Source organism: Passer domesticus, chromosome 8 (genome assembly GCF_036417665.1).
Source record: "Passer domesticus isolate bPasDom1 chromosome 8, bPasDom1.hap1, whole genome shotgun sequence".
Lineage (NCBI taxonomy): Eukaryota > Metazoa > Chordata > Aves > Passeriformes > Passeridae > Passer > Passer domesticus.
In genome coordinates, this window is record NC_087481.1 from 34,566,306 (window position 1) to 34,581,390 (window position 15,085).

General features: G+C 38.5%; 1 long non-coding RNA gene across 9 annotated transcripts in view; it reads right to left on the reverse strand.

Moving 5' to 3' along the window:
* The window catches only part of LOC135306424 (uncharacterized), a 137,143-nt gene that overhangs the window by 11,330 nt on the left and 110,728 nt on the right, over positions 1 to 15,085 (reverse strand). Inside the window, exons 4-6 of one of the 9 annotated variants that reach the window (XR_010367230.1) lie at positions 10,823 to 11,112; positions 10,297 to 10,542; positions 8,826 to 9,479 (exon numbers count right to left, since the gene is read on the reverse strand). The exons of 4 other annotated variants lie outside the window; for them this stretch is intronic. This is a non-coding gene — a long non-coding RNA (uncharacterized LOC135306424). Of the gene's footprint in view, positions 1 to 946; positions 2,156 to 2,583; positions 2,682 to 8,814; positions 10,543 to 10,822; positions 11,113 to 15,085 lie in introns of those variants that run through there. 4 more of the 9 variants (XR_010367228.1, XR_010367231.1, XR_010367229.1 and 1 more) reach the window with 4 other exon arrangements.

Below are 15,085 nucleotides of genomic sequence, written 5' to 3' on the forward strand. Positions count from 1 at the left end.
TACACTTGACTACCAAAACTCCTACATTTGTGGTTTCCAGGTACAACATATAGCTTTTTCTTTTGCTCACCATATTTTTCTAGTAACTATTTCTGACCTCAATTCTTCTATTTTTTTGGCTGGGGTATTGGTTTGTATTTTGTTTTGGGTTTTTTTCCAAGGAGAAATTTTGACTTTTTTGTGCTCTCCATCATAGATTTTGTTTTTCAAACACCATGAAATTACTCAGCAACATCTGTCAAGCCAAGGAATTAACCTGAAAATACTTAAAAGAACGTATAATTTTTGCCTCCTACTCCTCTACAGTACAACCAACACAACAATATAAACCTATTAGCCTGCTTTTCCCACAGTAAAGGACACACAGGATGGAGCTATGTAGATATGACCACTCCAGGCCAGCCTTGTGCTAAACTTGGCAAAAGAGATAAAATATCCCTAGAAAAATGTCCACAAAATCTAAAAAAAAAAAAAAAAAAAAAAAAAAAAAAAAAAAAAGAGAGTGAACAGAAAGAAGTGAAAGAGTTTTTCTAATGCCATAGAGTAGTTCTTGTTAGAGTGGCTAACAAGAAATAGGAATACAGTTCTTCCAAGTTCCCTCTATTGCCCTAACCACAAGATGTGCTGCTGCATACCAGTGATTATTCTATGAGATCAAGACTTGACTGTGTATTGATTCACTGTTTAGAAGCTGAAAACAGACAAACAGTTCAGAAGCATAGTAAGAAATCAATGGATCACTGTTAATTTCCTTCCCAGTATCCATTGTTTGCTATGAGATGCTTCCACACAGCATTTATGGGAGCTCTCTAACCAACAATGCAGCCCTTCTTAATCCAAGCAGTGACATACTTTTAAAGTTTCATTTCCAAGAAGATACTTCAGCAGCTAAAAGGTTTAAAATTTCTTAGCTCTTTGTCAAGCTCCTTAATGGGGCTGGGGGAAAGAAAAGATTGGTAGATTCAGCAGTGAAAATAAATTCCCCAAAGAAGAGAAGTTTTGGCAATGAATTATAAGTGGAAAAATGGTCAAAACATCAGTTGTGAAAACTCAGACTTCTAAAAATGTTCCTACAAGGTCTCAAATTTATTTACAGACAGTAACACATCTATAATTATAGCAATCTTCCGAAATAGGTCAGGATAGCCTTTTCCCTGCAGATTAGTTATCTAAGGCACAAAGAAGATAACAGTAACATTCCCAAAGTCTCACTTGTTGAAAAACTAATAAAGCCAGGTCACACATTTTCTGGTCTTGATATGAAACTCACTCAAAACAGCAGGTTTACTAACACAAAATGCTTTAAACACCCTGCAAAGGAGCCAAGGATTTGTGTTGGTTTTGTTGTTGTTTGGGGTTTTTTTATTGTAGCCATTTAGAAACACTGACAATCCTTTACCAGAGGCCCACTGTCAGTAGTACTGTCATCAAAATTTAGTTCTCAACATGTAGCTACTGGTTTTTACTCACCCTGGTTTTGCTTATGAATGTAAGTAATGTGTACTTCTATGGCAAAGTAAAAAGTGAGAAAAGTTTCTTTTTTCTCAGATAAAGAACACATCAGCAAGTCACAATAGGTAATTTCAAGAAGGTTACACTGCATCAAGAAATATTTTACAGTATGCTTAATAGGTGTATAGAATAACATGCAACCAAACTAATTAAATGTAGCAATTTGTTGACTATTATCTACTGTAGCTAAGGTTAAAACCTGGTATTTTGAGGAAGGTGGTCAGAACTCCAAAAGACAAGTGCCCACGCCTTCAGCTGGCTCAGTCACACTGCAGGCTGTACAGATGCTGTGTGACAAACCCTGTCAGAATTACATGACTTTCTCTTTAGACTGGAAAAGTGCGTTCCTACAGAGCAAGACTAAGGTTTGTGGTTTACTGATTGGAAAGATCTGCTGTGTCACTGTCTATATAAGCTGCATTGTGGCCAACCCTTGGCCAAATGGTAAATATATATGATTTCCTATTCTGCCAAGACACAGGCTCCATTGACACATACACTTGAAAGGCTAAACTGAACTAACCACTTCATCTAAACACCTATGCCATTTAGCAACATCTCAAATCTATAGTACAATTTCAGGCTTTTATGCAGGACTGAGGAGCTTTAACCCATGATTATTTTCAAGACAGTAGAGCAAGACCTGCAAATAAATTAAAAAAAAAAATAGCTCCTGCACAGTCATGTGAATAATTAATTCCCTTATGTATCCCTAGACACACCCAGGTTAACAGTTAATGCAAGGGGTTTTGAACAAATTCTGCAAGAAAATCTAGCTTAAGCTGAATCTCAAAAATATAAGAGGTGTCAAATATTGGACAGGATAATCAAAGAAAAAAAATTTAGTAATTTGTCCTTGGCAAGAAACTATTTTTCTCTTAAAAAATAATACAGTCTTATTTGTACATGATTTTCCCACAGAATGTGACGTAATCAGAAGTTACTGAAAAGATTAAAAAGAACCACAGCCCTTTACACTTATACCACATTTTCTTTGGGGTGAAAGCTGGGAAGGAATAGCTGTGTTATCTGCTAACAGATCATCAAAAGCCTTCCAGAAAATGAACTTACTGTCCACATAGAGCAAGCAACAGAATCACTGGGTCTTGATTAAGCAGTAGTTAAAATAAACAACTGGGAAGCACCATTCCAATAGCCACTTTTAAAACCTGAAAATAAATTGATAATTATAATAACTGCTGCTGGAAAAAGTCTGAGTGGTTGTTGCTTTATTCTTAAGCCAGGTACAGCCTCAGCTAGGAGGCAGCAAATTCAGGTATTTCAAAATATACTTCTTCAAAGCAGAAGGTACTCTGTAGAATTTTTTAAAAAGCAAATAACAGTTTAAAAAAACCCAAAACTATGCTAACAATGCATGTTAAAATTTAGTAGCTGCTTTAAATTTTTAATTTGTAATTTTTTTCATGAAGCATCATGAGATAAATGCTGGCATCCCATTTGTTTAATTTAGTTAAATTTAGAATAACCAAAATAATTTTTTATCACTTGGTGATTGAAATATTTCCTCCACATTAAACTTTTCTTTCTTCCTTTTGTGTTGGAAAAAAAAGAGAAAAAATGCTAGAGGTGAGAAGTTTACTTGGAGGAAGTTTGCTACTGAAGCTACAGCTTCAGTCAACTTAAAGACTTACAGTGTACAATACTTGAGAAGTTCTAGCTAACCACAGTCTGTAATAAATAATTCCTTTTTAATAACCATAAAATTTTTACTGGAAGAGTAGTGAAAAATTATTGTAGACAGCATAGTCTGCCATTGAGATAAAAAGCAATAGCTGCTCAGTCAAAGCAGTGTGGTTGCTTTAAAGAAAAATCTGTTCCCTCCTACAACAGTTGGACTACACTAATAAGTTAACAGAATAGCCAATAATATGGTTTTATGTGCTTTTTTCACAAGGCATTGGGAAGAGCTGACTCCAAATATTAACAAGGAAAATTAATAGTTGTGAGCACACATGCATATAACCAGAGACATCCACTTATCTTCCTGCTAGGGAAGAAATTATATAAACTTATTCTTCAACAGAGGAAGAAAATATAATACTGGAACAACCCAATTTCTATTTATTAATTGTGTTATTGATACATTTATTAGAGATTGGAAAGCAGAAGAGAGTCAGGAAATGAGGGTGCTCTGAATAAATAGGCAAAGGAACACTTTTTAAAAAGAGAATTAGAGGAATAAGACAAAAAGGCAGAGCCTAGTACTATTAAATAAATTATTTTAAAATATTATTTTTCAAGAAAAAATTTAATGGGCATCCAGTGTGAAGTTAAAACCAAATAACTTTGTTTGATATGTCAGTAGGAACTGCTAAGTCATGAACATTTATACAGGTATATTTGAAAAGTAAATCTTTGAGAAAGTATTTATAACATTCAAAACTATGCCCTGTGGTTTGCAGAGCAGATGCTGGACTCCCCCCAGGACATGGGAGCATTCCACATAGAGCCAGGATGCTAGGAGTGATTAAGGCAGATCCAGAGCCTTCCTCCTGTTAGAAGAGGGTGGCTTATTAGTTCTGGGAATCTGTCACAACCAGCCAGTGGAAAAAAGGGGAGCTGGAGATGTTGCATGTATAGCAAAAGTGGTTTTTTTTCACTACAGGCTAGGAGGTTTTTGTTGGGTTTTGGTTTGTATTAATTCTAACAATGTCATCCAAAACCACCAATATCCCAGTTTAGCCTGTACCTATATTGCTGCATGAGCAGAAGTTGAACAGTAATAGAAGTACTTCATGTGAAAAAAAATGTTTAAAGTGCAAAGCTCATAATAAATTCTTAGCTTATGCTTGAAACTTCAGGGTCTGGGCAGGCACTTAAAAGCCACAAGGACACAGGTGGCCAAACAGAGCCTGGCTGCTGCAGGGACCCAAAGCCACCGCTGAAGGTCTGGGGTTTCACTGCCTTCTCTTGGCAATCTGTGGAGCTTGAAGGGACATCAGAATTAGCTGACATGGTGCAGTGAAGTGGCTGTAACAGACATAATCGATCATGGGAAGAACAAGAAAAACCTTATATTTGTTCCAACAAGTACTCCCCAGCAGTGGGTGGGGTTGATGTTTACAGCCTTTCCCAAAGGCAGCCGGGCGCTTTAAATTCCCTGCTTTGAGGTGAGGGTGCTTGCCTTAACAGGGGTGCAGCTTTACAACACTGTCTGAGTGCTGTGAAAAGAAAGGAGTAAGTTCAATGGAGGCTTTTAGAGTTCCCCAGTAGCTTCTGTCACTCAAAACACAGCCACTCTTAATCCCAGTTCCAATAAACAGTGGAAACCATTCCCCTGAAATTCATGTGGCAAAGCAGCCTTAAGTGAAAGGTTCAGACCTCCTTGCTCTCAGGTCCTGGGGGATGCCAGCAGCTTTAGCAGTCAAGTCAGCTCATTAGAAAAGGCAGAAAACTAGTTCAAAGGTAAACAATGAAATAAAAGATAAATATTCTTCATGCATCCAGATTCCAGTCAGCCCTTTAAAGAGGGCTAGAATTCAGTGGGACAAAAATTCCAGAAGCAGACTGGCTGACTAGGATTTTTTTAACTGAAATTTTTTTTCATTTCAGAGGTAAAGGCAGGATGAGACTTTGCATCCCAAGTGTAGACCATTTTTTCAAGGAAGGGGTTGTATTTCAAGAATAGCCACTGTTAAAGCACACTCATCAAGTCCCTGCTACGTGGGTTACTGATTTGAGTTAGAAATTAGAGGTCAGAGCTTTGGCTGTCTCTTCCTGCTAGGGGTTCACATTTATCCACATTCAAATCAGGTTCTTGGTCCAGGTCTACAGACCTACAAAGTTTTTTTAATAACACCTAGCAAATGGATACACTAACCCTTATTTAATATTGATAAAGAACTTAGCAATTCAAGAGTACCATTGAGTTGAAGGTCACTGAAGAAAAATATTATTGTAGAGCGTGAAAATTATACAAGGCCATTTTCTTTTTCCCTTGATGGCTGAAACTTGTCTCACATCACTGATAAAATCCTGACTTAATGGGTGTTTAGTGTCCTGTGACAAATAATACATACTTTTGATTCCATTCCAAGCAAATAAGTAAACATCAGTACTGCATTGGGCCACTAAGCCTCACAGAAAGGACAAATAGCCTCCATAATGAAAAAAAACATAAAAATAGTACAAGTAAAGACAAACTATTCAAGGTATCACAGTGTGAAAACATTTTGTGATTCCTGAAATGCCAGTATGGCAAGCTTTCATGTAATATTCTGTGCTCCTCAAAAACACAGAGGGGGTCATCTTACCATTTTGAAACCCTTGCTAACAAAAATGCTTGGTTGGAAGCTGTCTTTCAAGCCTCCACAAAAGAGAAAGCATAAAAAGCTGTATAACTGGGTGAGGAAATCAACAACAAAAACCCAAACAAAACCCTCAGAAACAAACAAACCCCTCTCAAACAAAGAGCCAAAACAAAGAAACCCAGCAACGACAACAAAAACCCACACAAGGGGGAGAACTACTATAGTACATCCTGAATGGATGGGAAGGGCAAAGGCAGGAATTCACATTTAGCCCCAGGACGAGCACAGAAGCAACAGAAATACACTTCATCTTCTCTTAAGGGCAAGGAGGAAAGCCAGAGGAACAGTGGAGTTCATGTTCTGGTCTCAGGTAGGCTCACCTGGAGAGCATTATGTCAATGTTTCAATCCAGACCAGGACCATTCCTGTCATAAATATTGTTGAGGCTGCTCTCACTTGTTTTTATTCACATCTCAGAGCACCCATAGCATGTGCTAAACAAATCTGTGCTCTTCCTGCTGGTCTAGATGGCAAGACTATCATCTTGCCTTAGGGAGAAAAAAACCACAAAAATGTGTAGGTTGTGGATGCCAGATCCATCGATCCTTTTAAAAAGAATTAAATCACTAACACAGATACAATCCTGTTTGCTGTCCACCCCTTGGGCTGGACTGTTACTTCTCCAAACAGAAAAAAACCCAAAAATCACCCAAAGTATTACAGACAAAGAAAAAGAACACTGAATTTAGTGATAAAGAATAATTCAGTAAGGAAAAGTGAATGATTAGAGAAGCAGATTGAAAAGAATATGGCTTTTCCACCAAACTTTGAGAATTACCAGAACTAAAAAATTTAAGACATCTAGGCAGGATATATGACTCTTTCAATTTCTACTGAGTTCTAACTGAGTGATTTTCAAGCTTTCAATGGAATATGCAAGTACCAGAGAGCCATAGTAGCCCGATTAAAAATGCATTACAGAACCCAAGGAGACTAAGTTCTATCTCTGGTAACTCAGTGGAATTTATTAGTCCTTGCAGACTGGCTGCTATTATGAGGAAAAGCAATTATTCATGTTAAAGTGTGACTGTTAATTTAAAAATGTCTCAATGTAACCCAAGTCTCCTGCTACAATACAGCCATCAAGACATCCAGAAAGCAGATCTTTATAGGGTATAGCATGAACTATTAATTTATTTGTCTTCTAGAGCCATTCTTTATGAAAGAATTGCAATCACATAGCTCTGATGGTGGAAGAGAAAAGAGAATATTTGAAGTGTACAAACAATACAAGATACAGGTATTGTAAAAGAGAGAATAGAACCAAATCTGAACCCTGTTCAAACTGTCCAACTACAGCTGAAAATTAATTATGATTTTGGAAGTACTTCTGCAAATTGCTACTCCAGCTGACACCCCAGCCACAGTTAACTACAAATCAAAGCCAAACCACAACATTTTACTGGGGATATTAGTTGTCACTGTCAGTTCTCCTCCAAAGACTTTTTAAAGAGAATAATAATTTTGGCAATAATTGCAGCACAGTCATATTTTCAGTTCACCAAGGAGAAAATTTTAAAATAAATAAAGGGTTTTATTTCTAATACATTGTTGAATTCTCTACTAAATTTAGGTAAGCTTAAGACAAGTGAAACATTTTGGTAACACTCAGTTTGCCAAGGGATGCCCGATATTTTTCTGCTAACACAATAAAAACCACAATAGAGATAAGTGGTTGTGGGTTTTTTTCCTAGCTGCATGACTCCTCTTATCTCACCTCAAAACATCTGGCAAAATAGGGAAACAGATGCAGGATACCAACATCTTCATGCAAGTCATTCATGACCTAGAAAGAAACAGCTGAAAAGCATGATCCTTTCTTGTGCTGTGCCTCGTTGGGGATGTTACCATTTGTCATCCCCACTTTGCTATATTTTGATATAGATACAGTGAAAACACACATGCTTACACCAGAGGCAAAATGACAAGCACATATAACATGACACTAGTGACAAAGCAGAACATGAACTTTTTTCTGCAGAGCCTTCAGCTGTGCTCCGGACCCCTCTGGTTCTCATTAATGAGGGGCAACACCTTGCACCCCAACTTTCAGACCATAAAAACCAACCTGTTCCTTTGGAAGTAATCTGTACATGACAGTGTTCTAATTCTTAAAATGGTAGATAACCCATTTCTAACATTTGAAGGGTTTTTTAAATTAATTCTCCTTTCCTCTGAACCTAAGACAGCAAAGACGAACACAGACTAGCAGCTGAACTCCTACTCATTGCCATGTCCTTGATTCAAAGTGTATTAGCAACTAAGCAAAAACAAACTAGATTGTCAGGAAAAAGGTTCAACAATTTCATATGTTCAATCGTTTCATCTGCTCCCCTAGAAGTGGTAGCAAACAAACTGCAGATTCCACGTATGTAAAATAAACACATAATTACTATCTAAAAGTTGAACTTGGTGGGGGGTTTTTTGTTTGCTTGTTTTTTGGTGTTTGTTTTTTTTTTTTAATTTAGCTGGTTTGGGGACCCACACACTCAACATGTATTATTTTAATTTAGGTTTGTCTGTGAAAATATTATCACTTCATATAGGCTTTTTTGTAGAAATTTCACTAACTCCAAAACAATGTAAAAAACCAGCTCAGTTTGCTCAAGTAGTGTCCCACTTTGCTAGAGAACTGGATACATTCTTGTTGAATATAATTTTTTAATTAAAATATGCAGTGATGGGGAAAAATTTTTTTTTGTGAGTGTAATACATACCTGTGCCATTAGCAATGCTGAAATTTGGCAATGGCAGGAACACACAGTACCTTTGACAACCCTGGTGTTTGTGCTACTGAGCTGAAGCCCCTTTCCTGAAAGATGAAGGCATGAAAGGCAACCAGCATACGAGTAAGCCATCAAGAAAAGATTTAAACTATGATTTTCTATACTTACCCTTTATATTTCCCAGGGTAAAAAAGTGCAAGACCTTTTGCTATGGTTTGGAAGGTGAGAACTAAGATTACACTGGGACATCCCCCCAATCCTTCATGTCCTTATTTACCTAGCAATTCACTTCTGACACTTTTAAGGAATGTCTCTGACAGTGCTGATTGGGATGAATGGTTTTCACTCAGTGACAAGGATGCTGTGGCAGAAACAGTGAGGTGGACACACATCAGCTGGACAATGTGTTTCTGTAGCTACACAGTCACACACACACTCTAGCTGGCCCTGGACTACAAGGGCTGACACAAGTGGAAGAAAACAAGGTGCAATCAACATCAAAGGTGGAAAAATAAACACTATGCTTTTTTCACTTGTTCATCAATAAACGTACTATCTGCTCATTGGCTGTCTACATTTCTGAGCAAATATGACATTCCATAAGGTAGAAATATTGGAAAGTTAATTTTGGAGCAATTACACCCCTTGCAGACTTCCTCAGCTTTCATTTTTATTTTTCATTCAACAAGTTATTAGTGTTAATGATACCCTTGGCTAATCCCATCCTCACAGGACCAGGTGGTACATGTTAACACTTCCAAATTAACAGCTGTATTTCAGAGAGAGACACTGGTAGGCTTGTTCAGCCCTTTACAGGAGAAGAAGTTACTTGTCTCACTGCATCGCACAGGGTCAGGTCAGTACTTACGGGCTGGCACCAGTCTTAACTTAAGAGGTTCATTGTAAGGGTCTGCAGTAGTGTTTAGGCCAACACAGAGAGTAAAAATAAAGTTTCAGGTTAGCAGGCAAGAAAAATTACCATAAGAATTCAAAATATTCCAGTTTTACACCAAGAAGAGTAGCATACTTCTCCCTAAGGCATGCATGCCTATACCCCTTCTGGTTCATTTATTCACTGTAATCTTCACTGTAACTTAATTTTTCTTATTCAGGATTGCATTGAAGAAACAAAGAAAATGTCTTGCTAGAAATTTCTGTTTTGCCTTCAGTTGAATTAAACTGGGCTAACATGAATAGGAACTTGAGTAGGGACAAGCAACTTTATAAAAAGAATTGTTTTTACACAGGCTTTAAAAGAGCACTTTTCCCCTTGTGAATATTTTCTTTTCCTTTATGAGTGACTGGAATGTAGTGCTTCTACTAAACAAGACATACATGTGAGAGAGAATGATGTCTGTCAATTGTATTAATTGAGGTGAAAAAAACCCCTGGATTAAAAAGGAAGAGGACAGTTTTTAATGTTATAAAGTAGTTCTAGTGTTCCATTAGCAGTGCTAACTTATGCAATATCACTGTGACTTTTATCTATGATTGGCAGATGTATATATATGGAAAGGTTTTTTTACTAGAATTTACTCTATAAAAAATTTGTCTGCACCAAGATCACTGTTCTCAAAAAACCATATAGCAGGAGTGATGTAGTAAATCTAATCCAGAACCTGTACAGTCATATGTGTTATAAAAGCTGGTGACTTTTAGGCCCTTGGTGGGCTGGTAGCAGGGAACAGCCCCTTCCTGCACAGAGCTGTAAAAGCATTGGTACTTACTGGCACTCCACTGCCTGCACCAGGCAGCTCAAAGGCAGATGGTCCTGGCAAACTCTGTAGGTAAGAGGCAAGAACTGAGCCCTTGTGTGAGACAGAGGTCCAAGTTTCAGAAAATAAAAACCTTGTGTCTTCAGTCATCTGCAGTTCATTCCTTTTATTTGAAGAATTGCCTGAAACTTGCTTGGAGAGTTTTCAAGTCTGATATAAATATTGTGCTGACTCAAAGTACCAAGGAAACAAACTTCCCTGCAACAGGGTTAGTGCCAATTAAGACTGGCAACTAATTCTAGCCTAGTCTAGAATTAACATGGCAGCTCAGCACAGATAAGATATTTACACTCATGAACAAATAAATCATTCTGTCATCCGGACTAACAGAAAGTGGGGATAAAACAGAAAAAGCAAACCCACTGACAATCCTGGGTATGTAAAGAAAGCATTAAGAAGAAATTAGTGAGAGTGCAGCACTGCCACAAGTAGTAGCAGTATGCTCTGTGATGGCTGGGGCGCCAGCAGATTGCCATACCGTGAATAAAATACTGCTTCCAGACCCAATCTGACTTCACAACAATCCCAAAAAGCAGTCAAACACTCCATTAATCAAAAGATAATTGTAGATACAATCACAGCCTCCAATTCCAGTGCAGCCACTCTGTTTGCAGGTCCCATCGGTTCCTTCCTGTCATTTCCATCCATTTCATGCATGTTTATCTCTGGCATTCTTTTTTGCCTCCTGCAGTTGCTCTAACTCAAAGCCTTGTTCTACCTCAGCAAGCAGGGTTTATAGTTATTGGAAGAAAAGATCTGGTGGAGCTCCTAGCGAAAACAGAGAAGTGGCAAACAATTAGGCATTATCTGTCTCCTGGAGCTTGCAGTACCATGGAATTGGTGAGAGAAGTAGATGGGCAGACATACTATATGCAGTAAAGGGACACACAGAAAAATGCAAATGAAACCCTCCATGCATTTTCAAAAGGATCAAGTAAAGAATCCTCCTTTCCTTCCTTGGGTAATTGCTTGAGGATTTCTATTGCACTCTTTGAGGGGCTCCATAAATAGCACCTAACTTATTCTTCAGCTGGGAACCAGTTACAAAGCACTGAGGCCATTTAACCCTCAGTAAAGGGTCTCCTGGAGCATAAGGCAGATTAGAGGGATCCCCAGGTGACACAAAATTCCTGGGCCTCTGCACTTGCCTGGCATTTCTCTGGCTGCAGAAGCAACCATCAGCAGCTGTTCCAACACAAACACTTCCAGGTAAGGCAGATGGGCTCCCCTGCACCCACTTCTCCCTAACTGCTACTGCTCTTTTCCTTGGACTCCCTCTCTTGGATTCCTGGATCAAGCAAGTGAAAGGGGTTAGGATGGGCTAAGGAGAAGGAACAAGATACCTCAGCTACTGTATTGGACATGGATGCTGAACTTCTTAGATCAGTACTAGAAACAAGGAGATACTACCTTTCAAAACTGAAATAATGGAACAATTCAGATGACTGTGCTGCAGCTGAAGAAGGTACAAGAAGCTTTGTAAAACAATACAGAAAGATCAAACCACTATTTCTCACACAGCTACTCAGATCCAGGGCTTATTTCATGCAATTACTCAGCAATGCACTGACATCTTAACAGAGAGCAAGCAAGGAGGCCCCAGGACTAGAAACCGCAAAGTGGCCAGGTGCAGAATCTGTGAGCTCCAAGAGGATCTGTTACACCAATTACCTACTTGGTGGTTTGAGACAGTCTTGCAGGAATTGTGCTTCACACACTATCCACAGCAAATCATTACTGCATATGGTATGTATTTACTAACATTATACATATGGATGAACTATACCTTTATATCCATCTATTTCCAGGATTTTCTATGTCAAATCTAAAGGAGGAAGAAAACAGGAATTTTTACTTTTGTACCTAAGCACTGGGTTGCAGCTGATCCTTTACAAAGGCACAAAAATCCATGGTGCTCCATATCCAAGAACAGGCATTTCCCAGACTTACTTGGACTAACTTTGGTTTCTGCTACTTTTCACTGCTGGCAGTGGAAATGTTGTACCTACCCAGCCAGCACAAGTGGTTTTAACATCCATAACTCACAAATGCCACATGCAGATGTGCTTTCACAGTTTACAACTCTGCTGAACTGCCTTCTCATAATTCAAAGAGTGCTCACACAGATTCCACCGCATAGCGAAATTATTTCATAATAAGATAAGAATCTCTGCTGCAGCAGATGAAAAACATTTGTTTGGAATATTTCAGCCACGCTGCAGATGAACGGCCTATTGCATTATGTATATCCTGATTACAGAAACTGGAGAATACAGTGGGTTCAAGTTACACATGTTCTCTAGTCTTATTGGCAGTTTTGGGTATTCGTTCTATTTTCCTACTGGAGCCTCATCTAATCTAGAAGATGACTAAGAAGACAGCAATTCAAACCAAGACAAATTTAAAAGCACAAGAATCCAGGATATTTGAGTAGGGCACATTCATTTTTAAAATATGGAGGAGAATAAAAATTTTCTTTTAAAAAAATGTCAATCACATGTATAGTTTAAAGGCTGATATCACTAAAGGTATGAACATTGCAAGCAAGAACATAAATACATTAGATTATGAAACAAGTCCTGGCCAGAAGTGGAAAATTAAGTTCCTCACTCTTGCAAAGATGTTGTGGGAAGGGTGCAGCTACAAGATGTCCAGATCACTAAGGGGACAGGCTGAATGAGCAGTTATAAGGAGATTTTGGATAAATTACATTATCACTTAAACAACAGGACTGAAGCAGCAGAATCCTGTCCCTGTGTTTGCCTTTGACTTGTTTCAAGGCTTCTATTTTCCAAGTCACTTAAGCTACTGCATTTATTCAAAGTTTGGTGTTAAAGCTCCAGTTGTTTTTTACTTCATTAGCAGTACTCAAAACCAGGAGGATTCATAGACGTTTTAGTAACATAAGGCTGATGCAAAATCCATGTAGTTAATGTCACTTGTACTCCATTCCAAAATGATCAATAGGAAGATATTGTGCATGTCTGGAAGATATTTCAAAGCCATCTCACTACCTTATTGGGCACTTTTGTCTCAAGTATTGCTGAGAAGAATAGATGCAATTGACCTTAGCACCTTTTTCTGTACTGTCATGTCTCTGCTAAACAGACCATTTGTATCCATCTTCTCCTCACTCATCTACGACTCCCAGAGGTGGAGTGAACTTCCAATGAAAAAATTACCATCTTGAACCTAAAGTGGACTGTAACAAGTTTGGCAGCAGCATTTTGCTAAGCTAAGAGCAGTATTAAATAGAGAAATGAGAAGGAACTGCCTGAAACTGTTCCAGAAGAAATTGCACAGGAGACAGGGATGACAACTGAAGCTCAAAGAGTGGGCACTTTTCAGTTCAGCTGCTCATAATGCATGTATTTGCAGCCTTTCCCTTTCCTCATGGGCCAAACAAAGCATCTATTCAATTTACTCATTCCTCTGCATGGTTACTAGAAGGGGCAAGGGCGAGAAGTAAGCAGAAGTTACCAGGGCTACTGCCAGGGGGCAATGACAGCCAAAAGCTCTCGGTGCTCAAATGCATCTGGTGGAGCACACGGTGCCCCTCACATCATAAGGGGATTCTGCATTCATGAATGCAGCTGCTGCAAGAAATGCACCCTAACTCCACCTTCCCCTGCCCTGCAGCAATCTCTACCGTGTTGTCTAACTAAAGCAATCCAACCACCTACAATAAGTGCTGTATTCAATTTAGGGGGAAAAATTATAAAAATATACCAAAACCTCTCCATCCAAAACATTGTATCACCTTGACCACTCCATTTTTGACCTCTGCTTTTGACCTCTATTGCTACAAGAAGCCTGTTATCTTTTCTGCCTATTCAGAATTCCTATTTCCTTCACAGCATCTAACTAAACAGAGTGCACAGTGGAGCTGCCAAATAAAAACACATGTATTTAAGTTAGCAAGTAAAAGAGGGAAGTGATAAGAATAGAAATTGTCTTTAAGGAAGGAATTAGCATGCCTACAAAAAAAAAAATCTAAACAACTCCACAACAACAAAACAAGCAGCTTCAGCCTAGTTCCCCCTTCTAGACTTTCTACCATATCCTGACTTTTTAAATACCATCTGCCAGAAAGGCAAGTTCCTCAGATGTGATATCCGTTTCTTCAGGTTTTTCTTCATTTACCAGCAAATCATGGAAAATCCTCCCCCACAATTTAAGTCACTAAGCCTCATCCACCTTTTCCTTCTTTAAAACACTATGCAACTGTTTGAGTATAGGATGCAATTTGATTGAATTTTTCTGTTATGAGGAATTCCATCTTTACACTGGTGGAAGTTTGTTCCTTCTCATGCTGATGCACACTTATTTAAATGTGCCTCAAAGGGCTTCTAAACCAAGACAGTGTACAAAGGAGTGAACTGCATCTGTGCTGCAAGGACTTTGTCACTAAAAAGAAAAGAAAAGGGAAAAAAAAGTAGCCTCACTAAAGGAATTCAGTTTGATTCAGCTGCTCTACCCTTGACCTTGCAGTTCTGGAAAGTTAGAATCTTCACCTGCATTTAAATTCCTGCAAGCATATAGCTCTGCTGTCCTAACTAGCAGCTCTCAAAAGTTTAACGCATCCATCTTTGGTGTGTGCAGCTGACGACTGAACAGCATTTTCTACTGTGTGTACACTGACCCTCATTTTCTGTTGCTTATAACCAGGCCTTTTCAGAAGAGTGACTTTTCTCCTATCTTGGCAGAGACATATGGCTTATTACGGCAAACCAAGATGCCA